This window comes from Nycticebus coucang, chromosome 6 (genome assembly GCF_027406575.1).
Source record: "Nycticebus coucang isolate mNycCou1 chromosome 6, mNycCou1.pri, whole genome shotgun sequence".
Classification (NCBI taxonomy): domain Eukaryota; kingdom Metazoa; phylum Chordata; class Mammalia; order Primates; family Lorisidae; genus Nycticebus; species Nycticebus coucang.
The window spans coordinates 120762458-120788043 of record NC_069785.1 but is presented as its reverse complement, the minus strand read 5'-3'; the positions used below and the strand labels follow the sequence as shown (position 1 = coordinate 120788043).

At 44.7% G+C, this 25586-nt stretch overlaps 1 long non-coding RNA gene across 8 annotated transcripts; it reads right to left on the bottom strand.

Moving 5' to 3' along the window:
• Positions 1-488: 488 nt before the first annotated feature.
• LOC128588045 (uncharacterized) lies at positions 489-25362 on the bottom strand. 8 transcript variants are annotated; one of them, XR_008380689.1, is made up of 8 exons: positions 25212-25362; positions 24255-24443; positions 23762-23969; positions 23549-23658; positions 22798-23081; positions 20986-21058; positions 10056-10376; positions 489-6350 (listed from the first exon to the last, which is right to left on the bottom strand). It is a non-coding gene; the product is annotated as an uncharacterized LOC128588045 (long non-coding RNA). The 8 variants fall into 8 exon arrangements; XR_008380683.1 differs by lacking the exons at positions 489-6350; positions 10056-10376 and adding an exon at positions 24656-24730 and having other exon boundaries at positions 10388-21058; XR_008380687.1 differs by lacking the exons at positions 489-6350; positions 10056-10376 and adding an exon at positions 10388-16397 and having other exon boundaries at positions 17167-21058.
• Between the last annotated feature and the right edge of the window lie 224 nt (positions 25363-25586).

Here is a 25586-nt window from a genome sequence, read left to right as displayed (position 1 = left end):
GGATAATTGGCTGACTTCTACTGTGCAATTCTGTGCTTTGTTTCAGGATCATACTGGTACACCCAGGTTTCATTACCAGTGATAAAATAGCCCAAAACATCACCTTGCTTCTCGAAAGGTCTTGGCAAACTTTGACTCTCCTTTGCTTTTGTTCATCAGTGAGCTCCTTTGAGACCATTTTTGCACACTTTTCTCATGCCAAGATTTTCAGGTAAGATCTTCCTGTTTCTCTATTGATGTTTACTTGGTTTGCTATGCTTCTCACAGTCAGCCGACAATCTTGATGCACAATTTGGTGAGTTTTTGCAAAATTTTCGTCAGTTCTGCTCATTACTGGCTCCCTTGTCCTCACTACATTAGTGACACTTTCTCTCCCTGAAAAAATGTTTAGTCCATTTGTACACTGCCATTTTCTTTATGGAATTATCCCCACAACCTTAGATTATTATTATTATTTTTATTTATTTTTATTAAACAATAGCTGTGTACATTAGTATGATCGTGGGGCACCATACACTTGGTTCACAGATCGTTTGACACATTTTCATCACATTAGTTAACATAGCTTTTGTAGCATTTTCTTAGTTATTTTGCTAAGACCTTTACATTCCACATTTACTAGGATTCACATATACCCTTGTAAGATGCACCACAGGTGTAATCCCATTAATCCCCCTCCTTCCGTCATGGAAAAAGCCCAAGTGCCCATCGATCCATGAATGGATTAATAAATTGTGGTATATGTACACCATGGAATATTATGCAGCCTTAAAGAAAGATGGAGACTTTACCTGTTTCATGTTTACATGGATGGAGCTGGAACACAACCTTAGATTAACAGCCTCTGATTTCACTTCTGCTCTTGCCAAGTTTAACAAGAAATTTAATGTTTGTTTGTTGCTCTAATTCAAGCTCTGACATTCTCAAAAAGGCACACAAAAATGTGCAACAATTATGAACACCACACAGCAAGACGCTGTCACAGCGGTAACACACTGATATACCAAAATTATGAAACCTTACCGAGCTGTTTTCATAGTGATGCCAGCATAAGCATACAATGGCATGTTTGTGAACTTAATTGTCAGACCTTGTAAATGACAGGATTGGAACTCTGACCTCGCTCTATGTCCAATGTGATATAATGAAAAACGTTAAAAGGTGTTGGATCTAGTAACTCACACTGAAATCTTGTATGGTTGGTTTGTTGTCTTGGCAGGGTGGGGTGAAGGGGAGGTGAATAACAGGCACAATAAAAACCTGGAGGAAACAAGAATAATTTTAAGGCTAATGAATGGCCTTAGAGTTGGACTATTAAACATGATAAGCATGTTGACTAAATTGTTCAATCAAGATCCTACATAGAAGATGAGGCTTTTAAGGGACTTAATACAATAGGTGAGGAGCAGACTCCCGGACCAGACACCTGGGATCAAATCCCAAATCTTCTACTTACAAGCTGAGTGGCCTTGGACGAGTCGTCCAACCACTGCACTTCCTCATCTCTAAAATGAAGACAACTAGAGCATCCTTATGGGGTTGTTTTGAGGGTTCAAATGAACATACACACAGTGCTTAAAGCAATGTTTGCCCTCCCAGGGAACTTAATGTGTTGGCTCATGTTAATAATTCCCCACGTCTATTTATTGATCACTTATTCTGTGCCAAACACTGTGGAAAATGCAAAAGTGTACCAGGCCTGGCCTTCCCTAGCCTTGGGTGTGCACTCAAACAGCTAACATAGCGCTGAATGGGTAAGGTGAAATTTTTGAAGTGCAAGTAAAGCTTTTATTTATTTAATTTTTTGGGACAGGGTCTCACTCTGTTGCCCAGCTGGAGTATAGTGGTATCATCACAGCTCACGGCAACCCCAAACTCCTGGGCTCAAGGGATCCTCTCCCCTTCGCCTCCCAAGTAGCTGGAACTATAGACATGCACCAACATGCCTGGCCAATTTTTCTAATTTTTGTAGAGACAGGATCTTTTTCTTACTCAAGCTGGTCCTGAACTCTTGGCCTCAAGTATCCTCCTGCCTCAGCCTCCCAAAGTGCTAGAATTATAGGTGTCAGCCACTGTGCCCAGCCTAAGTTAAGCTTTTAGAGGAAGAGATAAGTCCTAGTCAGAGGAGTCTGTGATAAAAAAAAAAGAATTTGAGTTGGTGCTTGAGAAATGGGCACGATCCCAACAGAAGGGGATAGGAGACCAGAGGGCAATGGACCGGTACAGAGTTCCCATCACACTGGCTCAGCATGAGCTGATTTGGTGTTTAATTCAGGTGAGGTGATACCTGCTGGGAAGAAGAAAAGTCAAGCCAACTAGTATTTCTGTTCCAACATAGTATAACTCTCCATCCTGTTCCCAGGAAAAGATCTTTCTAGCATTTTCATGACCATAAGCTGATCTCTGTTCACTTTTCATGTTGGCAATGTGCAAACCCAGCCTTACCCCATTCCTTCTAGGCCTTTCTAGAGGGAAGAGCTCAACCACTTCTGTTTGAGCTGTGATGGCTAACGCTGGACGGCTTCCACTCTGAGCTTTGCATCCACAGCTCAGGCCTGATTAGAAATGGGGCCAACTTTCAGTTCTTTGGAAATTCTCTATGCTTCTTTCCATAGAGGTTGCAATAGTTTGCAATCCTACCAGCAGTGCAAAGTGTTCCCTTCTCTCCACATCCACCCCAGCATCTGCAACTTGGGGATGGTGATGGGGGCTATTCTCCCTGGGGTTAGGTGATATCTTGGAGTGATTTTGATTTGCATTTCTCTGATGATTAGGGATAATGAGTATTTGTTCATGTGCTTATTGGCCATTCCTCTGTCTTCTTCAGAGACGTTTCTGTTCAAGTCTCTTACCCACATAGAAATGGGGGTTGTTTGCTCTTTTTCTTGTTGATTAACTTGAGTTCCCTGTAGATTCTAGTTACCAGCCCTTTGTCAGATTCATACCATGCAATTATCTTCTTTTACCTTAGAAACAACAACAATGTAACCTAAGCATTTATAACCTCATATTAATCTGAAATTTAAAAAAAGAAAGAAATGGAGCCAGAAAAGGCAGCATGAACAGGAAGCCTGAGGTCCAGCCCTGAACCCACGTGGCTCTCGGAGACCAGGAGCTACTCTTCCCATCCCAGCTCTTCCCATTCCTCTCACTTTCTTTCCTTTTCTTCCCGTCTTCTGTCTCCCTTATTGCTTTTTGTTTTGTATTTCTTTTCCCCATTCTCTATGGATGGGTGTTATTTCTAGAATTCAATTAAGAATCGCTTCTGTACCCTAGGAACACGTACCCCAACACCTCCCCTTTCTAGCACAGCCTCATGAGCTGGAAACTCAGCTTCCCTTTTCCTTGGAAGGTGAACGGAGAGTTCAGCTGAGGGTAGAGAAGACAGAGAGAGAGGAACAGAAATAGTCCTTAGGCCAGGAGACAGGCTCCTCTTCCAAGAAGAATAAAGGAAAAGAATTCACCATTTAAAGGAACATGGAGAAGAGCAGAAAGATGTTTTCCCCCTTCTCCTTCAAGAAAAAAGCTTTTAAAATAAATAGCTGACAGCGTCTCTTATTTGAGTAATTCTTTGCTGGTTATAAATGTGCCACTGTAGAGTGCTTTATTTAGAAGTTAAAAAAAAAAATGCATTCTCTAGGAGAGAGGCTCAGTATCACCCAGGGGAGTGAGGTTGACTCTCTCCCGCCCTCCTGATGCCCGGCCTCAGAAAGTCATATATTCTCCTATAATCTGATCTAGGTTATAAAAAAAAAAAAAAAAAAAAAGAGGAGAGACAGCTGGTTCTCCCACACATCTGACATTTTCCTTTATGCCTGGTTTAACTTTTTTATGACAGGCTGGGTTCACTCCATTGGAGAATTTCTCCCTTCAAATGAGCTTCATGTTTTATGTTTGAAAATTTTTCTTTAGACAAACCTGGTAATTTTTCAAGTTAAAATGTGTACACTTTAAGCACTTAGGAAGTTTAAGGATCCATCTGATCGGCACATAAATCTGAGGTTATTCATGCTAAACTCCCCATGTCTAACTGCACTCTTAAAAAATAATAAAAAGCCAGTGACATATTTTAACTTGTTTTGAAGTGCAAACCCCCAGACTGTCAGTTTCCTAAGTAATTGATTAGTATCTCAGTACACTCTCCTCTTTGTCCCTGGTGACATTCAGATGTGCAACTGGGCTCGAAGTGCTTCAGGTAGGTCATCACAGGGTGGGCACACAAGACAGGGCGAGGGACATGTCCTTTCTCTTCTTAGTGGGGAAGAACATTTTTCCCCTGATGGCTGGAGCCTGCTGGGACACTCTGTAGATTATTGACTTTTGAGCTCATATAGTGTCCTTAGAAAGGAGACTTTCAGAGAGCGGGGTCAGAGTTTGAGCTTCACTTTCCTTTATTGGCTGGGTCACCTGAGGACCCGGCTCAACCTCTCTGTGCTTTTTTTTTTTTTCATCTGTAAAGGGGGTTAACAGAAGCACCTGCTCTGGCGGTTGTACTAACCGAGATGATGCACGTGAAGGTGCTCAGTAAAGGGGACATCCCTGTGTGATTTCATTTGTTGCTTAAACATGGTGGGAAGCCAGTGTTCTTAGCAGCCTGACCCAACACCACCTGCCTTCAGATAGTTACATGTGGACTGGCCAGGGCAGAGTCGAATTTTAGCCATCATGCCTACTTCAGTGCACCCTGAACTTCAGAAAGACCCTTGAGCCAAGGTTAATATGCAGGGATAAGATAAGGAGTAGTCCCTCTGTAGTCTGGGCCCTTCCTAACATCCTTCTCTAAAGTGCAGGGGCATGGATGAAACTCCAGATGTACATCCCCTGCTCACGTGGTAGTTTGGAGCTGGGTGCACAAAAACCAAACAAGCAATCCCTCCATCAGTGCGGCGCAAGGTTCCTCCATCTTTAGTTGTCCCTGGACCAGTAGCATTGGCGTCACTTGGGAGTTTATTAGAGATGCAGATTTCTTGGTCCCACATCAGACTTCCATATGCACGGCCCAAGGCCAAATAATATTGCAGGACACAGGCTGCAGCAGAGCGGGCCCTGCTGTCCATCATATCCCACTGCTGGGGGCTGGAGCATCTAAGTCTACAAAGCACTGCTGGGAAAATGCCAGCTACAGGGTTGTGGTTTGGTCACACCGGGACTCTTTAGTCTCTCTTTTTCTCATTTCTCTAACATGTTACCCCAAGGCCCTCGGTTTGGGCCAATCAGATAACCAAGTCTTGAGAGTAAGGACAGAAAGTTTAGTTGACCTCTGAACTGAGAGTATAAAGAGTAGTTCTCAGATTTTTCACCTCCGGGAGGTGCGTAAAGTTCTGCCTGTACTGTGTGTCACTTGATTAACAGACGGAATGATCCTCAGAGTATCTGGATAGGGAAGGGGGCAGACAGGTATTCAGAGAAGTGAAAGAATGTGCACAGCTAATAAGGAGGGGCTGGAACTCTGGTCTGGTCTGCTCAGCAATTTACAAATCTGTGCTGCTTAGATGAAAATCAGATGGAATTTGAGGGGCTTTGTAACTCAGGGAGCTGTGGATTCTAGGGATATTGAACAGAGGTTTGTAGTCCAATCAATAGCAAATCAATTAATTTAGCCTTCCAAATAACCCCGTCCACTCACCCACGACTACAGACTCCATTCCTGGTGAGGAGTCAAAATAGCTAATGCCACTTACCAACCAGACTGCAGCATTGATTGAGTACCCACTGCGGCCAGAGCACCACGCCAGGCACTGCGAGGCAGGGGGTGAGGAACACAGCAAATAAATGTGATTTGGGGATTATGAAGGTGCGAGCTGTCCAAAACACTGCTCAGTATTCTGTAGAGAGAGTTATATCCAGTAAATGTCTACTTGGGTTTTATGCCAGCAAAACTAAATTGTCTCAACAGACGAGTTTGTGTGCTTTCTTTTGTTGGAAAATAAAAACGCATATCATGCAATGAATATCCACCCCTCTTTTGCCTCAGCTTCCGGAAAACTCAGGCTAAATCTGCCTGAATGGTGAAATCTACTCATTTCAGAGGTCTGAACGTACTTACGGACTCTGTATCCCACCAAAAGTCTTTGTTCCTTTTTGTATCGTTTGGGTGTGAAAGCCACTTGGAATTCTCTTCAATTCACACACAACTTTAAGGCACTGTCCATTTAGTTTCTTGTTGTAGAAGGCTCACAGTAAGTGCATGCAGCATCTGACAAGCAGGAAGTCCGGACTCGGGGTTAGAAGGCTGGGACATTACGTGTTCCACTGACGGGATGACAGGTGCAGCACAAATTATCTTAGCTCCCTGGGTCTCAATGTCTTCATCCACAAAGTGAGGAGGCTAGCCTGGCTCTGAGATTCTCCTAAGGGAAAAAGGCATCAAGCAAAATTCAACAGGTATAAGGAAATAGAAATGTAATGGATATGAACAATATAGAGTGATTGGTTGTTGGGTTCAAGGAGGAAGCTCTCCTAAAGTTTCGAACCAAGTGTGTCAGGTAATTACTAATGTACATAGCCTCATGGGTGATGGGGATGGGGTGGGGAAGGGGACTAAAGGAAGAGGGTATTTAAATTGTAACAGATGAATTCTCTTCTGGTCTCTGATGCAGAGGTGGAGTCTAAGAGTCTGTTTCTCTGCTCTTTGACTTGAGTTGGTCACCTAATTTTTTTGGCCAAGGGACATTAATAAATATGATGGAGCAGGAGCTTGGTTAGTTCCTATGCTTTGGTATTGCCCTCTGGCTGCTTTTGGAACCTGACCACCCTAGCTAGCCTGCTAAATTACAAAAGCCACTCAGCCCTGCCACTCTTCTGGCTTCAGCCATGCACCAGATGCATGGGTGAGGCCACCTGGGCAGGCCGGTTCATACCCCAGTCAACACACCTGTGTTTCAGCAAGCCTGTCTGAGATCAACCTAGCCCGGCTCAGACCAGAATTACCCAGAAGAAACATGATCTAAATAGACAGTAGTTGTTTTAAGCTACTACATTTTGGGGTGGCTTATGATACAGCCAGTGCTAACTAATTAACACCAGTCGGGAGGTCATATCTATTTGGAGACATGAGAATTAGGATCAGCAAATCCCAGCTGGGGTGGTTGCTGGGAGGAGAAGACAGTTGCAAAGTTGGATGACTTCACATCCTCCCAGCCCTATCCTCGTCCCTGTCTCTTTTTTTCTCTCTTTTTATCCATCATGCTTCCAGAAGGAGCAGGAAGCAGACGTTCTGGTTCTGGGGCTGCACACCCGCAAACAGGAGACGAAGGGTCAGCTATGGTGGGCCAGACAGGGAATGGTAGGCCTGGTCATTAACCCATCCTCTTACATGTTCTGGCTTCCAACAAAAGGAGCTGGACAATCAACCCAAAGAAATGATCAGCGCTAATCTCCCAGCTCCTCCCTAATGCCAGCCCTTTCGTGGCCAGCCTCTGGCAGGGAATGTTAAGCCATCACACTCTCCCCCCACCACCTCCAGCCCGTCCCCACTCTCTTTTTCTCCGTTTCTCAAGTTGTTACCACACGGCATCACGTAAGGAATCAAACAGGGACAGGTCTTATTGTTCAGCAAAGAGGCAAGAAAAAAAAATCAAAAAAGCAGGGGACTTAAAAAAGATCAGAATTATTTCTCAAATAGAATGGGAAAATCTAACATGCCTTATCACTACGGAGAACAAGCACTGTGCAAACGCCCAGGCCTCTGACTGGCGTGCGGTTGTTTTGAATAGGCGCATTACGTTGTCAAGGAACCTGCCCTTGTGTTGCTGAAAGGCACTTGCAACATTGCATAAAAATCAGGCCTTCGTGTCACCCTCAGACTAGTCAAAGCTGCTGGGTTTTCTTTTTTTCCTTTCTTTCTGAAAGAAGAAAGAAGGAAAATAAGAAATGTCCCCAGAATAAGACCTTCAAAGCCAGATAAACGTTATTTCTGAAAGGCATTGGAAACTGGGCATCCAAGCAAAGCCACCAACTAAAGAAGTATCCTATTTGGAAAAAAATGTCAGCGAGGCAACGGGGAGGTGGGAGGCTGGCGTGGGGCTGGAATCAGGGCTTTTCTCATGGATGGAACTCTTCCGGCTTGACTTGTTGTCTGATCCTTCTGGATCTGTCCGGCCCCTCTGCAGTCATCTCTTCTCGGTGACTTCCACTTCGAGCTGTTAAGTTTCCCTAAAACCCTATTGTGTCCCTCCAGCCTGTCTCGCTTCTCAGGGTGGAAATGAAGTTTCATACCCTTGCAATTCTGGAGGGATCTAAACCCAGCTCCAGGGGCCTGGCTCATCTCTGCCACCCTTGAACCCCTTTGGGGAGCTCGGGCTGACTGGGGACCTTCCTCGGGTTCGATTCCACATTGCACACAGCTTGTGCCTTTCACAGGGCGGCCCAGGCCAGTGAGGACTGCCACAGAAGGGTTTGATTACTCCCCGTGTGAAATACTTCAATTCTCTTTTTCCAACCAGAGATGCTGGAACTCAGCAAAGTCATCAGAGGAGGAAGTAGCGTGTCCTATCTGATCCTCACATTCAGAAATAACCTTTCTAGCCTCCTAAATTCTTACCACAGGAGAAGGTGATTATTCGGGAGTCCAGGGGAAGCTGAGATTTGTGAATGCGCATACAGCCCATACTGTGCGCTAATCGATTGCTGTTCCTAACAGTTCCACGGTTCAACCTTTAAGAGGAGGGAAGACTTTAATGCTAGTATTGATTTGACTATGTGGGTGCCCTTGGGGAAGTGGGTCGACTGGGAAACCAGCTCTGGGTGGGCAGTCTGGTGCTGTCCACTCCCTAACTGCACACTTTGATTAGTTCAACTGCTCCTAGATTTCTAGGTTTTAACAATGGCCCTTAGTCTGGCCTGCTGACCTCAGAGGGAAAATAAGAAGCTTCTTACTGCCCAGAGGCTGCCCTGACCATGAACTGCTTTCCTTTCCCAAGGGGGTAGGTGTGAAGCAAAGAACCGTGGGCTTCAAGGGTGGGTCAGAGCTCTACTCCCAACCTGCTACAAACACTTGGGTTGGCCACTTACCTGCGTGGAGTCTTAGCTTCCACATAGGTAAAATTTATTTTATTTTATTTATGTATTAATGCCCCACTCATTCCAGAATGGATTTAAGGTGGCTTATCTGTAAAATGAGGGGATTAGACGAGCTGATCCCTTCCGAGTATCCTCCCAGCTCCAGGATGTTCGGATAGTCTTACTTGCCACTTGACTTCGCAAAGTCTGCAGTTCAATTCCCAGGGATGCCAGCTGCCCCTCGAGTGTGAGTGATTCATAGTCACGCAGGGACAGTGGGATTGACCGGGGAGACGTGTGCTTTGTGCTGTGGTAACACTTTGTAGTCAGGGTTTCACATCAACAAACCAAATTATGGGCATTCACAACTTTCATACTCACACACCTTTAACAGCAAAGAGTTTCTACGTGGGGACAATTTCCAAGTTGTTCCCTACAGGAAATAATTCTCTTTTAAATACTTGGTAGGGGAATGCAGCCCCTTCTCAATCCTCAGCCCTGCAGAGTCTCTCTGTGACCTCCCGCAGCTCTGTCTCTTGCTCACAGGCCACTGGAGTTGGAGTTCTGAAGAGCCAATTTGGGCACTTCATTCCAAGAGACACTGACAAATGGGACTTTGTCCTGAGGAGTGTCATCAGGGAAAAAAAAAAAGTCTGGAAATAATGCCTTACGGGGAACTGATGGTGAAGCTGAGGGAGTTTAGCTCAGAGAAGAGAAGACCTCCTGTGTTTGCAGAGTTACCATGGTGAAGAGGGGCTGTAGGGGACACTGTGGAGCCATCAGAACTGCTCGTCCTGGGACGGGCTGTCTTGGGAGGTGACGCGTGAGAAGCAAAGACTGGGCGAGCACTTGCAAGTGTGCTGTGGAGGAATGAATGCCACATTCCCTCCAAGCTGGCCAACATTTGTTCAGCATCTATGAGGAAGCAGGTCAGCCATGAGGTAGGTGCAGTGGGAAATACAAAAGTGAATGCCTCTTCGCTATTAATTAGAATTCTTCTAGTTATGAGCAATAGAAACCAATTGGAGATGTTAGTCAAAAACATGGGCACTTACTATAGAGAGGTGGGGTGCCCTTCCTGGAAAGGATCATGTTGTTGAAGCAAACCAGGATCAGGTTTTCACATGCAAGCAGGATTCCTTTCTTTGACCCCCTTTGCAAGTCTTTCCATTCTTCTCTCTCTCCTTCTCTCCGTATGATTTTCCTGCTGCTTCTGACCTCATAGTTGGAAATGTGGCAGCTGATATACTACAAGGTTAACTTCTTCTCTACCCCCGTTCCTCATTGTCCAGGAAGGCACACTAATGGTCCAACTTGGGTTGGTTGCTATGGGTAAGGAGGTTCCTGGAGAGCATGGCTGTAACCTGTGGATTGGACTTGAGTTGGGGAAATTGACAGAAAGAGTAAAGATTAGAAAATGAAGCAAAGGACATCCACTACAAAGGTCCTGGGCTCCCGATCACAGTCAAGAGGGGGAAGCAGACACAGATACGATGAACTTGACAGTAAGACCCCCTCTAGTACATGCCCGAACAGGCACACCTGGTCCAGTGACACAGGGGCAGGGAAGGGAGAGGGATTCCAGCAGACAGAACCAGAACACTTCATGACTGGAGAGAGACACTAACCCAGCTGATGATCTTATTTTTTTATGACAGTGAATTTTCATTTTCACAAAGAACAAAAAGTCCATTGCTAATCTTGACATATATCCTTTTAGATGATGTCCATAAATTTATGTGATGTCTTACTTGTATACAAAAGAGATGCCTATTTTGTATGTGTTTTACATAAACGGAATACTGGATATATTATTTTACAACTTCCATTTTTCACGCAATAATATTTTTGGAGCACTACCCATAATAGTATATATTAGATATACCCACTATTTTATTTTTTTTCCTTTTATTAAGTCATATACACATAGATCATGAATACATTTATGCTTTTGTGGGGTACAATGTATTGATTTTTTTAAATATAATTTAGAATGGTTACCTCAAACTAATTAATATAGCTTTCACCTCATTTACTTAATTATTGTGTTAAGACATTTATGTTCTATACTTGGTAGATTTGACTTGTACCCTTACAATATGCACCATAGGTGTGGTCCCACTGTTTACCCTCCCTCTATCAAACCTCCACCCTCCCCTCCCATCCCACTCCATTTCTCTCCTTCATCCTAGGCTGTAGTTGTGATCTATCTTTCATAAGAAAATGTGACTAATTATAAATTGGTTTCATAAAAGTATTGAGTGCATTGGATACTTTTTCTTCCATTCTTGAGGTACTTTACTAAGAAGAATATTTTCCATCTCCATCCATGTATTATCTTGTCATATGGCTATAATATAATTTATTTGACTGTAATACAATTGATCTATTCATCAATCAAAAGGAATTTGGGAAATATTTGTACATACCTCTTTGCACAAGTATTTCTCTAGATAGAGAAATGAAATTATGAGGTCATAGTATATACACATTTAAAACGTCATGGCAGTTGATAAAGTGGACTTCAAAGCAGATGTCCAAATTTATTCTCCGTCATTAGTGTACAAGAGTGTTTCACAACACTCACACTTCACAAATGTTTACCATTCTTGTGGGTGATTTTCATTTCCCTGATTACCAGTGTGCTGCCTAGCTTCAGCTTGCTCCCCTCCCAGATTCCACATTTCTCCATTCCATAGTCCAGGAAGCTGACCTATAAGGACATGTCAACAGGCTCCTCATCTTTGTTACAGTGGAGTCAGCCAATTGGAGATCAAGAGGGTGGGAGGAGAATGAGGTTGAGGAATTCCTTTTCTCCTTCTCTTTCAGGTCACCATAGGTCTGTGTGTGCTTCTGTCAGACAGCCCTCTGCGTACTGTCCTCCCAGGCTTCTACTCCTGCTCTTGCATTTTCAGCCTTGGGATGGTTACAACTACCTTTATCAAACCATCTATACCTTTGCCGATATGTGACTATTTGTTTTATCAATTACTGAGAGGGATGTGTTAAAACAAATGCTATGTTTGTGTATTTCTCTATTGCCCCCTTTAGATTCATCAGTTTTTACTTTCTGTATTGAAGCTCTATTATTGTTAGGTGCATAAAAATTGAAGATTATTAAATCTTCTTAATGTATTGACTCATAATTCATTTTTAAATTTAGGTAGTGTTTTTGTCTTGAAATTGATAATTTCTGATGGAATATGGCCACAAGAGCTTTATTATGCTTATACCTTTACATCTTTTATTTTCAACCTGTCTTTATTTTTACACCTATCTTTACCTTGGTATTTAAACAATTTAAAAAATCATGTAGTTGGTTTCTTCATTCCCTTTTAGAGGGTTAGCGTGTTCTACTCTATTTTATTGTATTAAAATATTTATAACAAAATATACATATTATAAAATTACTGGCCCCAAGGTAGTATATCGTCCCTTATTTGTTTAAACCTATACCTTGATAGTCCTTTCATTAAACTTTCCTCCCATTACCTAATTTTGAGCATTCCTTCATGTTTCCACTGGGTATATTAATGTTTCTGGTGAATTTCTGGTTTATATCTTTTGCCTGCTCTTCCATGGGGTTACCATCTCTTTCTTGTTAGAATGAGTCCTTGATTTGTAGGCAGTCCTCATACAACCTCAATAATAATCTGCTGTTACATATCTTGAAAATATTTCCTGTAAGTTTGTGCGTTGCCTTCAGAACCTTGGTTATGACATCTCAGTGACTGGCAAGTTTTAATTTTTGGTGCAGTAGTCATATTTATCATTCCTTTTCACTCTATGTCAGGGGTCAGGATACTTTCAATAAACATCTGGATTGTACATGTTTTTGGCTTTGCAAACGAATTATATAGTCTGTGTCACCAACTACTCAACTCTGCTGTTACAGCACAAAAGCACCCATAGATGACACATAAACAAGTGGATATGGTTGTGTCCCAGTAAATTTTTTTTTTTTTTAACAAAACTAGGTGGCAGAACAGATTAGGTCTATAGGCAGTCGTTATCCAACCCCTGCTCTATATCTTTTGCTTATTTTCATCTGCAATATGAAGGCCCTCTGCTTCTATACAAAGGGTAGGTCTTCAAAATATCATGTAGGTATTTTAATAGGGATTGCATTAAATCTGTAAATCACTTTAGGTAGTATAGCCATTTTAATGATGTTAATTCTGCTAATTCATGCACATGATATATTTTTCCATCTGCTAACATCCTCTGCTATTTCTTTTCTCAATGACTCGTAGATCTCTCTGCAGAAATCCTTCATTGCCTTCGTTAAATATATTCCAGGGTATTTCATTTTCGCTGGTGCTACTCTGAAGGGTATTGTGTCTTTGATTGGATTTTCAGTCTGACTGTTGTTGGCATATATGAAAGCTGCTGATTTATGGAGATTGATTTATATCCTGAGCTTCATATGGCACCAGAGGAGACCCTGAGTAGCCAATTCAATCCTATAAAATGAGAACAAATCTGTAAGCATCACTTTACCAGACTTCCAGCTATACTACAAGGCTATACTGACCAAAATAGCATGGTATTGGCATAAAAATAAGACCTAGACCTTTGGAAGGGAGCAGAGAATATAGAAATGAAACCAACCCCATAAGGCTATGTGACATTTGACAAATCAAACAAAAACACACACTGGAGAAAAGAATCTCTATTCAATAAATGGTGCTAGGAGAACTGGATAGCCACATATAAAAGACTGAAACTGGACCTACACCTCTCACCATTCACAAAAATTAACTCATGATAGATAAAAGATTTAAAATTAAGGAATAAAACTCTAAAAATCCTAGAAGAAAACATGGGAAAAACTCTTAAAGATATTGACATAGGGAAGGAATTTATGAAGAAGACCCCACTGGCAATCACAGCAACAACAAAAATAACTAAGTGGGACCTGATCAAGTTAAAAAGTATTTGCATAGCCAAGGACACAATCGAGAAAGCGAATAGATGATCTACAGAATGGGAGAAGATTTTTTCATGTTGCACATCAAACAAATGATGGATAACCAAAATGTACAAAGAACTCAAGCAAATCAATAAGAAAAGATCAAACAATACCATTGCACAGTGGGCAAGAGACATGAACAGAAATTTTTCTTACAAAGATAGACTAACAATGAACAGACACATGAAAAAAATCTTCATCGTCTCTACTACAGAAATGCAAATCAAAACAACATTGAGATACCACCTAACCCCAGTGAGAATGGCTCACATCATAAAGCACTAAAGCAACAGATGGCTGACATGGATGTGGAGAGAAAGGAGCATTCACACACTGTTGATGGGACCACAAACTAGTACAACCTCTATGGAAGGTAGTGTGGAGATTCCTCAAAGAACTAAAAGTAGACCTATCATTTGATCTAGAAATCCCTCTACTAGGGATTTACCCAAAGGGAAAAAAAGATTATCAAAAAGATATTTGCACTTGAATGTTCATAACAGCACAATTCACAATCACAAAAATGTAAAAACAACCCAAGTGTCCATCAATTCATGGTTGGATTAATAAAATGTGATATATGTATACCATGGAATACTATTCAGTCATAAAAAGATGGTAATCTGGTATCTTTTGTAATAACCTGGATGGAATTGAAGACTATTCTCCTAAGTGAAGTATCATAGGAATAGAAAAACAACCACAAGTACTCAATATTAAATTGGGACTAATTGTTCAACACCTATAAGTTCATATGGATGCAAAACTTAAGGAAATTTAAGTAGGGGTAAGGGGGAAAGGGGTTGGGTAAATTTCTACCCAATGGGTACAATGCATTGGGGGGTATTTGCACACTTTCCAGGCCAAGGACGCATCTGTAACTCTGACTTTATCCACACAAAAGGAAACAGTATAACAAAATCCTACGTGCCCCTATAACAATTTGAAATTTAAAACAAAAAGAATAAGTAAATAATCTGATAGAACTAGGTCAAAGCTTTGATTTAAAAATCCTAAAAGGATTCCTATAAACTTAAAACTGAAATAATCCAATTTTTAATAATTTGTCTTGATTTCAATAAATTTAAAAATCAGTATTTGAAACAAAAAAGGAAGCCTCCCTACCCTAAAGTCATTAACAAGAGAGTTTACAGTCTGTCCTAATTCATGGATATTCTTATATTTATGTTTATAAGCTTAGTGGAATTGATTTTTGTAACTGATACAAGGTAGAGAATCTATCTTTATTTTTTTCTCAATAAATAATTAATCGTCCCACTCCAATTTATTGTGCCACTGATGTGAAATGCCACTTTTATTCAACAAATGTCTATCTTGTGCCTCTTACATGCCCAGAAAATGGGCTTGGAATTCTAATATATTCATCCGTTTGTCTATTTCCAAGCTAATAACACAGAATTTTACCATTACATATCGTACATTTATTAGTATGTTTTGATATCTGAGAGGCTGAGATCCTCTCCTTTTTTTTTCTTTTAATGATCTTGATTTTCTCAATATTTATTTTTCAATATAGATTTCAAAATTAACTTGTCAAGTTCTATGAAAAACTTGTTGGGATTTTGATTGGGAGTGCATTAATTATGTATAGATTCATTTGCAGGGAATTGACATCTTTGCAATATTGAACCTTCTTTATTAGGTGCATAGTAAATGTCTTCATTTGCCCAATTCCCTTCTGTGACCATAATGCCTGGAATGTTCTTAGGAGAAAGAACATTGGCTTCTCTGCCTTGTCTGCTATGGAAGCCTTGGACTGACAGGTGAGCTTTGCACTCATCTCAAACTTTCCGTCTCATTTTCTAGGACCTTCTAGGAAATCAGGGAGAAGCTAATTGATGTAGAAGACTAGAATTTTTAGTTCCAGGATTATTCTGCAGTTCTACAAAACAGTTTCCTTTGGTGCATATGGGCACAACTCCAGGCTATGTGGGCAAATACTTTTATATTCAGTGTCAGGTCTCATAAAAAATCATCCGAGGGCAGGTATTTAGGAGGATATGATTGTGCACATAAGTGTCATCCAGCCAAACATGGTGATTTAAAGACATTCCACAAATATTTAGTGAGTGATTACTAAGAGCCAGGAACTGTTTAGCTTCTGGGACACAGACAGAATGGCACACTCTATGTGGGATGTATTTCCAGTCCAAAACTGGGGACCAGGGCTGGGGGTCACAGACACATCAACAGTAGTTGTCCTCTCAGAGAAGTGTGCAAGGGGGCTATGGAATCACAGCATGGAAGACTTGGCTGATGTGACACTCAGCAAAGGTTTTCTGGAGTGGATAAAGTCTGGGCTGAGCCTTGATGAAGCAGGATTAAGCCCAACAAAATAGGAAGGTCATTCTAGGGAGAAGGGGAAGCATAAATCCATGCAGTGAAGTAGGAAACCTCCTGGTGTCTGCAGCAAAAGAATTAGAAGCAATTTAGCATAACTCTAGAGTACTATGCAAGGGGAAAAGAGGCAGGAGACAGAGCTGCAGACAGAAGCAGGATCCCAGAGGAACTTGCCCAGTGCTCCATGGAGCTTGAACTTCATTTCGTTTTCTTTCTTTTTTTCTGTAAGTAGTTGGGAGCTATTGAATTTTTCTTGGAAAGACTTTGTCAGAGTTGTTTATTTCAAAAACTTACTAGCTGAGTACAGAGGACAGAATGAATGCCCAGAAGACCAAAATCATGGAGACCATAAAGGAAGGAATTCAATAGTCCAGTTCGAAGATGTGATTGGCCTAAACCAGGGAGGGAGGAAGGAGCCCCTGTCCTTAACTGGCCATATGTTACCCTGGGTAAGAGCACAGGCCCTGATAGTGGTAGACCTGGGTTTTAGTCCTTACTAGGAGTAGGAGATCGAGTGAGCATCTTTACTGCTCTAAGCCCCAGTAGCCTATTTCTAAAAGAGAAATAATGGTACCTATTTCATTAATTTACTGTGAGAATCAATGAGGTAACAAATGCCTGGCACACAGCAGGTGCTCAATAAATATTCATGGAGGGAATACTGTCTAGGGCGGCAGAAGTTACAGCCATATTTACTGCAGATGTCTAAGGATTCGTAGGTTTGGCTTCATTTTAAAGGCAGGGCAGGGGGAATGAAATCAAAGTAGTTGCCATGTTGGTTATCGAGGAAAAAGGTATGGGGGACCCTTCTCTTTAGGGCCTCCAACAATTACCTTTGTTTGTAAGCATTTCACAGCTTTTGCAACAATAGCTTTGGTCTGTGATTGGGAACAAGATAGATTGTGTCCACAGCTCTGAAGATAACCCATGAGTCCAGGCTGGTGGGAGAGGAGAAAAGGAGTCATCTTCTTCTTTTTTTTTTTTGTAGAGACAGAGTTTCACTGTACTGCCCTTGGGTAGAGTGCCGTGGCGTCACAAGGCTCACAGCAACCTCTAACTCTTGGGCTTACGCGATTCTCTTGCCTCAGCCTCCCGAGCAGCTGGGACTATAGGCACCCACCACAACGCCCGGCTATTTTTTTTTGTTGTTGTTGCAGTTTGGCTGGGGCTGGGTTTGAACCCGCCACCCTCAGCATATGGGGCCGGCGCCCTACTCACTGAGCTACAGGCGCCGCCCATGGAGTCATCTTCTTTATTCCTGAACATCAGGGGGGAGGGGAATCAGACCTCTCTGCTAGCTAGGGCTGGGACGGAGTGAGGATCAGGCTAGATTGGCAAAAACCATGAAATCTATCTCAGATTTAGGTCTTGGACATGCTGTAAGTTACCTCTTCTGTTCCTTTAAGAACATCTTGTAATTATTCTGTTTTAGTTTTCTCATTTGTAAAGAGGGATTGATAATAATAGCAGGGTATGCGTGTGTATATATACATACGTATCACTTCATATAGCTATAAAATTCAAAGGAGATGGTTGGGGTGGAAACACCATTAACTGTAAAATGATGTTTAAATGTTAGTTATGATTTTGCTAAGTGCAGGTGGGGCCCTGGGGCAAGGCTGGGTATCTGGGAGCTGCTCCACACCACAGCCCAGCAAGCTTCAAGTCCAGGAAAGAATTCAATTATTGCAGCGTGTAATTTTCTGTTTGCAAAGCTCATATTGTGTATGTAATTGAATCGGAATAAAGAGATCCAGAGGCTGCGGGCTTGGGATAAGGCTTTGGAGTTGGACTCCAGTGAAGCCAGGCTGGAGGGGGGTTGGTTGGAGGGGGCTAGCTCAGGGGGGAGTGGGGGCAGGGGATGGGGCGGGGCCAACAGAGTACCAGGCAGGCCCTTAGAGCAGGGGGCTGGTTCCGGTTTCACTTGGTCCCCTCAAGCTTCTTTTTTTCCAAGAGACTCAGGCACTCCCTCTGGAGAGGGTTGGAGGGCATCTCGGGGGACCACTCTCCTCTCTCCTCCTCTGCTGGGACAAGGCTAAGCCCCCCAGTCTGAAGAGTCTTTCCCATCTTGCCTTAATCCATCCTCCTGCATTGGCCTCACTGCCTACTTCCTGTTCAAGCAGAGAGAAGGGGCGTGAGCAGCCAGGGGAGAGGTTCCTGATGGGATTTGGAGCAGGGTGATCCAGTATGTTCCTTTGCCTGGGACAGTGCTAGTTTTAGCACTGAAGTTAACCTCTCAATTCTGGGCTCATCAGGATGGTTGACCACTCTAATGTGGGGAGAGGGTGGCTTTCAGGACAATGGGGAGCCAGGGATACCAAAGAGTCCCCTGTTGGATGCAGTCAGACACCATCTTCCCCAAGGCCCAGAGGCAGCACCCCTGCCCAGGTGAGCTGTGGAGGACACGGAGGGAAGGAGGGAGGGGCAGAGGAAGGAGATGGCACCCCTGCCCAGTGTGAGCTGTGGAGGACACAGAGGGGAGGAAGGGAGGGGCAGAGGAGGAGACAGCACCCTGCCCAGTGTGAGCTGTGGAGGACACAGAGGGGAGGAGGGAGGGGCAGAGGAAGGAGATGGCACCCCTGCCCAGTGTGAGCTGTGGAGGACACAGAGGGGAGGAAGGGAGGGACAGAGGAAGAGGAGAACACCCCTGCCCAGGGTCAGCTGTGGAGGACACAGAGGGGAGGAGACAGGAGCAGAGGAATCAGGGAGAGGGAAGATCCTGTTCCCCTGTTCTCTCTGCCTTCTCTGTCCCCAAGTTCTGCTATCTTAATGGCCCATTTTAATCCTTTCCTTATCGCCCCTTCCCCAATTTCAGCCTCACAAGTCCTTTCTACCCTCTCTGCCAGCCCACTATGTCCCTTCCATTCCTCTCCAACCCTGGGGAATGTGAGTGGGACATGGCAGTTGGTCCAGGCCAGGGAAACTAGGAGATTGGATTTCAGCCAAGAGCCAAAGGCAGGTTGAGTCCAGCTGCCTAATGCCATTTCCTGAGCGCTAACAAATCCGGCTCCAGCGCCTAGGAGAGGAGAGTGGCAGCTAGAGGAGGGGGAGTCGGGGGAGAGAGGGGGAAACTGGCACTGGGAGAAAGACAAAGTGAGAAAAAAATCCCACACAGCACACCCAGCCCAATGGCCCAGAATCTCTCCCACATCTGCAGAATCAGAAACACTTATTAATAGCCAGCAAAAGGCAAAGAGGAAGTGTCTCATTGTCTGCTGCTGTCATTCCTCACTCTGACGAGCACTTAAAATGTCAAGACCCCTTTCAGCAGCTATGCACAAGCAATCAGGCCCTCTCATCGGTCACTGCGATTTCCCAGCCGCTGCGTCTCACTCCTTACAGCTTCTCTCTGCACTGTGTTTGGAGACAAGGCACGTGTGAGCCCACAAACAAGCTCTGTTTGTTGGAAGGATGGCCCGTATCGAGGGGCCCAGGAGACAGGGGAGGGACAGGCTCAGGGCAGGGGGGTGGGAGGGAAGGCCAGATCCTGCCCAGCCTGCTCTAGGATGTCAAAGAAAAAGTCATCGCATGGGGACATTTGGAGGATTGAGAGTCAGGGGTTTGGGAGATGGGGGCTAGGAATGGAGGGTCTACCTTGAACTAGCCATTATGGAAAGGAGATTCCACAGGTCAATTTTAGACAACAAAGGATTATTTCCCAGAGGTGGGAGTTCTGATGAGTCTCTCTTTTGAGCACAAAATAATACAGAATGGGCTGGAGCTGCAGCAGGTGAGATTTAGGCGGGATAGAAAGAAGGACCTCGTAATCTGCAGTGGTGGCTATGAAACTGCACTGGGCTGGAAAAAATCACTTTCCTGGGGAATATTTACCTGCTGTTATAGTGCCTCTACCTGATGTGCTTGTGTCCTGGAGCTGGGGAGAAGGGGAAATAGAGGAGGGAATAATGGAGATTCAAGGCTTTCTCCAGCAGGTGGTGTCTACTATTCTATGAGTCTGCTGCAGCTGTGGAAAGAAATACCACAGATGGGGTAGCTAGACAATAAAAATGCATTGTCCCGTGATGCAGGAGGCTGGAAGTTCAAGGTCAAGGTGTCGGTAGGGCGGGTTCTTTCTGAAGTGTGAGAGAGAATCTGTTCCAGGCCTCCCCTGCTGGCCTCCTGGTGACCTTTGGCATTCCTTGGCTTGTAGAAGTATCACACCGACTCTGCCGTCCTCTTCAGGCCCTCTGTTCATGTCTCTGTCATATCAACTAAGGGTGCCCCCCACTCCAGGATGACCGCCTCTTAACTGATTACATCTATACAGACCTTATTTCCAAATAAGGTCACAGTCTGAGGTACTGAGGGTTAAGACATCCACATATAAATGTCGGGGTAACATAATTCAACCCATAATACTCATCAATCAGTAGGACACACAAAACCATCAGGAGAGTGGCCTAGAAAGCCTAGAGTTAGAGAGAAACCCAGCGCCTGCTCCCGTTGCTTCAGCAAAGACATGCCTTTGTCTGTTGGAGGAGGCAGGACTAATGTCTCAAACTCAGGTCTCTTCTACAGCCCCCTCTTTCCTTCCCCGAAGCAGGAGGGGCTGCAGCCGACAGTCCCAGCTGTCACTGCTGAAGATAGCCCATAGTCACCTTAGCCTAATGGCCAGCTGGTGACCAAATCATTCTAGCCACCAGAAAACTCACAGTCAGGACAGGGGACACGCCTCCAAATTCTTCATTGTAGGTTTTGGGAATGACTCAGCAAACCTGCTCTCACCTATGAAAGGAAAGAAGGGGAAATTATTTTATATCTTGCTTTCCACTGACCTGACTGTGACACAGCCAGGGGATCTGGTTAATGTTCAAAGAAAAATTACCCTGTTGTTCAACATTCTCCATAATGTCCATCCACTTCAATTAGTTAATAGAATCATGAAATGTCAGTGCTGGAGTATAGAGATAATTCAATCTAAGGACCTCATTTTTGTAGATGAAGAAAGTGATACTGAGAAATAGGAAAGAGCTGCCTCCCTGTGCAGTTGTATCCCATGTGGAAGTGCACGCTTTGGAGGCTTCCAGACCAAGGCTGTCCATTTGGTGAACCTTTACTCAGCACCTGCTGTCATCCAGAGCAAGGCACTATCCCAGAGGAGGAGGGTTGGGTAGAGCCTAAAATGATACAGCCCCTGCCCCCAGGGAGCCAACTGTCTGTGGGAGAAGCCTGGTGTCCACTGCTGCCGAACCCACTATGGGGAGCACTCGGGTGTAGTTCCCTCCGCTCTGTGCTCCCTGCAGCCCCTCCCACCTGGGGGCTGGGCTGCCACTCCAGCCTGGAGCATCTGAAGTTGACAAGCTGGGGTGCACAGGAAACCTCTAATGTGGGTCCCATTTGCCCTGCGTTTAAAGGACTGAACTAGCAGACAGACCCCCCTGAGCACAAGACATCCACAGTCTGGTCCAGCCATCATTCTGCTCATGGCCATTCCCAGTCTGGCCGCCTCCTCACCATGTCACCAAATGGGCGAGGGGCCTAAAGATGGAGTATGGGACTGTACAGAGGCCAGCCATGGCAGTGGGGGCCCAGGTCTGTTGTTTGCAGTTTTCTCAGCCTGCCCCTCCTGTTGGCCTCGGCCAGTGAGCACAGCACTCGTAAAATCCACAGCTCCCAGCCTCTGTGTCACCCTTCCCTTTCCCTTCCCAGACCCCAACAGCCACATCATTCTAGGCTGGGCTGGACATCACACTTGAAGGCAAGCGGAAAGCCAGCGACCTCACTGAGCTTTCTGGTTTTCAGGAGCCCTGTGGTCCTGAGTTGTCCCCAGAGGCACCTGGACGTCAGGAGGGAAGGGGCTTGGGATGATGGGCTGGCTGCTCCCTCCTACTGCCCGACTCCTGAGACCAGCAGGAGCTAGGTTCATCCTCGGAGGGAAGGAAGCAGCACAGAACGAGGGAGTGGGGTTTGAGTTCCACAAGGAGGTGTCACAGGGATGGGGATTTAAAAATAAACAGAGGAGCCAGCAGTGTCTTTTTAGCGATAGCCATGGTAACGGACACTGCTGGAATCACAGCCGGCATGGGGCCTGTTCCCGAGCCTCCGGAGACGTATGCAGAGTTACACCATCTCCTGTTCTCGTTGTCCTTGTTGTTGTTGTTTTAAATTCTCCAGGGCTAGGAATGCTGCAAAGCCAAGCCCTGGAGCGCACCCTACATCCTGACATGCACATCGTGGCCCTTCTAAACGTGCCCACAGAGCCAGCGCACACTCGGAAACGGGCTCCCACATGAGCAAAAGGACACACCCTGCTGTGCTCACATGCTCACACCAGCAGGAACACGGGCGTACGCCCCTGTATCTTTGCTCAATCCTACATGTGCTTAAGAACATGTACTATCCTAGCGGGGCATAGGACAGAGACTTGAACTCAAGCCTCCTGCTGCTCTCTCAGCCTCTGTCAAAGCTTTCACGCCTGTGGGGACTCAGCTTTCATCTGATGTCTTTTCTATACATTTATATACCTTAGCCTAGAGGGAAGTCTCATGGGCTCACGTGCTGTGTGGATGTCTTCACTTCCAAGGTCTTACACAGATGTGGGAACATACTTGTGTATCCAAGTTCACACGATCAACGTGTTTCCTTACTCCACCTGCTTGGGCACATGGAACTGTGTTCTGCATCTGCTCCCTGAGATGCATGTGCTTGACCAAAAGTGAGAGCTTGCTTGCCACCTCCTCCTCTGGTTTCTCACAGCCACGAAGCCAGGCACGCACGTATGTTCAAGTGCACGTACTCCAGCACAGACCTGCCAAAACATGTGGTCTCCACTTATCCTCCCTACCTGGAGCTATCTCCCTCGTATCCTCTCCCTGGCCATCACACTCTCTTCAGCAAAGCACACCAAGTTAATGCCTTTCGTACGTCCCACAAAAGGTGGGCAGAAGAAAAGCAGAGTCACGGGCAGTCCCAGACTCAGCTTTGAGGCCCTTGCATTCCCCAGGGAGCAAAATCAAGCAGAAATGCACAGCCAGAGCCAGTACATTTTTAAAAAATTGCACAAGTCTCTCAAGGAGGCAGAAAAATCAAAGCATCGTCATTTAAAATCTCCACACAACAGAAGGAAGAATAGACACAGAGATCTCGGAAAAGGCTGCGGTTTCCCCACTTCTCCTTCCCTCCCTAGAAGACAAGACAAACAGAAAACAAATCCAAAAACAAATTTGGACTGAAAGGAACAATTGTCGAGTGAATAGCTCCAGGCTTTCTTCTCACCCCTGGCAATGTGCTCCCCGCTCACAGGACAGGATTGAGAAGGGACCCTGGCAGGAGCTGTCAGCCGTGCAGCATGGGATGGGCTGACCCAAGTGATGGGGGCCTTGTTCCTGGGGAAGGAGGAAGAAAACCTCAGCCTTCAAGGAAACAGTGCTACATTTGAGGCCAGGGTCTCCCATTTAATAGCTGCATGACCTTGAACAAGGCCGTTACCTTCTGGATAAATGCAAGGTTCCTAGTTCCAGGCCTGGTAGTGAGGCTCAAATGAGGTGCCATAAAATCGTTTCATAACTTAAATAAGTGTCTAGCAAATGACCAAGGCAAGATCTCTGGATTCCAGAACATGGGAGGTCTTCGGCCTCTGGGCTTCAGTTACAAGAGATGTTCAGTACGTCACCCAAGCAGGCTCTGGGCCTCCACTCTGGGGGAAGCAAAGGCGGGTAAGGGGAAAGGGCGAGTGGACGTCGCTGTGCCTTTATCTGCGTGCCTGCTGGTTGATGGTCTTTTCCTAAGGTAGACCCCAGCTCCTTGCCCACTAATACGGAAGTTCTCCTCTCTCCTATCCATCCTTCAATCAATGAATAGGTTTTTACTGTTTGCATATCCACGCTTGGCCCCATACTAAAGCTTAATTTGAGATCTGTGTCCTATGACTGGCTCCCTGCCTGCTGCTAAGTGCTGAGGTTCAGTTAGAACAGACTCTCACCTGGGAAAAATTAAAGCGTCCTTGTCTTCAATTGTTCAGGCTGCCACAACAGAATACCATAGGCTGGGTGGCTTAACAGCAATTTATTTTTTGGAGGTCAGCATGCAGGCAACTTCAGTTCCAGGTGAGGGTCCTCTTCCTGGTTTGCAGATGGCCACTTTCTCCCCATGCCCTCACAAGGCCTTCCTTCTGTACACCAACAGAGAGAGAGGTCTCTACTATCTCTTCCTCCTCTTATAAGGCTATAAGTCCTATTGAGTTAGGGCCCTAACTGTTATGACCTCACTTAACCTTCATGACATTTTTATAGGCCCTGTCTCCAAGTATAGTCATAGTGGGGAGTTAGGGCTTCACTGTAGGAATTTGGGCAGGGACACAATTCAGCCCATAATAATCCTTACCCTATCTGCCATCCTTCTTGAAGGTAGATACCATTCAAAGCAGGGAAGCCCAGAAGAGGGTTGCTTATGGGAATTCTGTATAAAAAAAGCATAGAGGATACTGCACTGTCTGAGAGCAAGGAGAGAGCATTCAGACATCATTCTTGAGTTATGCACACGTAGCTGGCAAATATGAATGAGAGCAGGGACTCAAACCTGGGATCCTTTCTGTTTCAAGAAAACTGGAATCCAGTGAGTAGATGTCATGAAAGATCAACTGCTGGGTCACACAAAGAAGGGTGCTGGATACACTATCCTTCCCTTGGAGACAGTAACCGTGAGGCCACACATAGAATGCTAGGCAGGACCAGAAGGCACCCGTGTACAACCTCCCTTGTCTGCAGATCACCTACATTCCTTTCAATGTCTACCTCAAATACCATCTCCTCTGTGTGCCATCCCTGGCTCTAAGCACACACACATGCACGGACACACACACACGCACGCACACACATACCCATATGATATGCAAAAACCATGACTTTATATTCTATGCATCACAGCAGTTGGTGCCAACCTGTATAGCAGCATTGTCACAGCAAATTGCCTGTTCCTTTTTTGGTCATTTCCCACTTTTTAGGATGTAAAGTCCTTGAGGGCAGGAGCTTGTCCATCTGGTTCATAAATTTAACTCCAGATCAACCGTCCTGATTTGCCTAGGACTGACTGGGCTTCTGGGAAACCAGACTTTTATTCCACAACTGGGACGGTATCAGGCAAATGCGGCTGGTTGGTCACCCTGCCTCGCACAAGGGAAGCATTCATTGGTTAAACAGGAAATATGCAAATTCTGCAACAGATAAGCAGCAGATCCAGGAAAGGATTACACAAGATCAAAGGATTACACAAGATCAAAGGGTCAAGGGTGTCAGTAGGAAGCACCCTGTGCAGA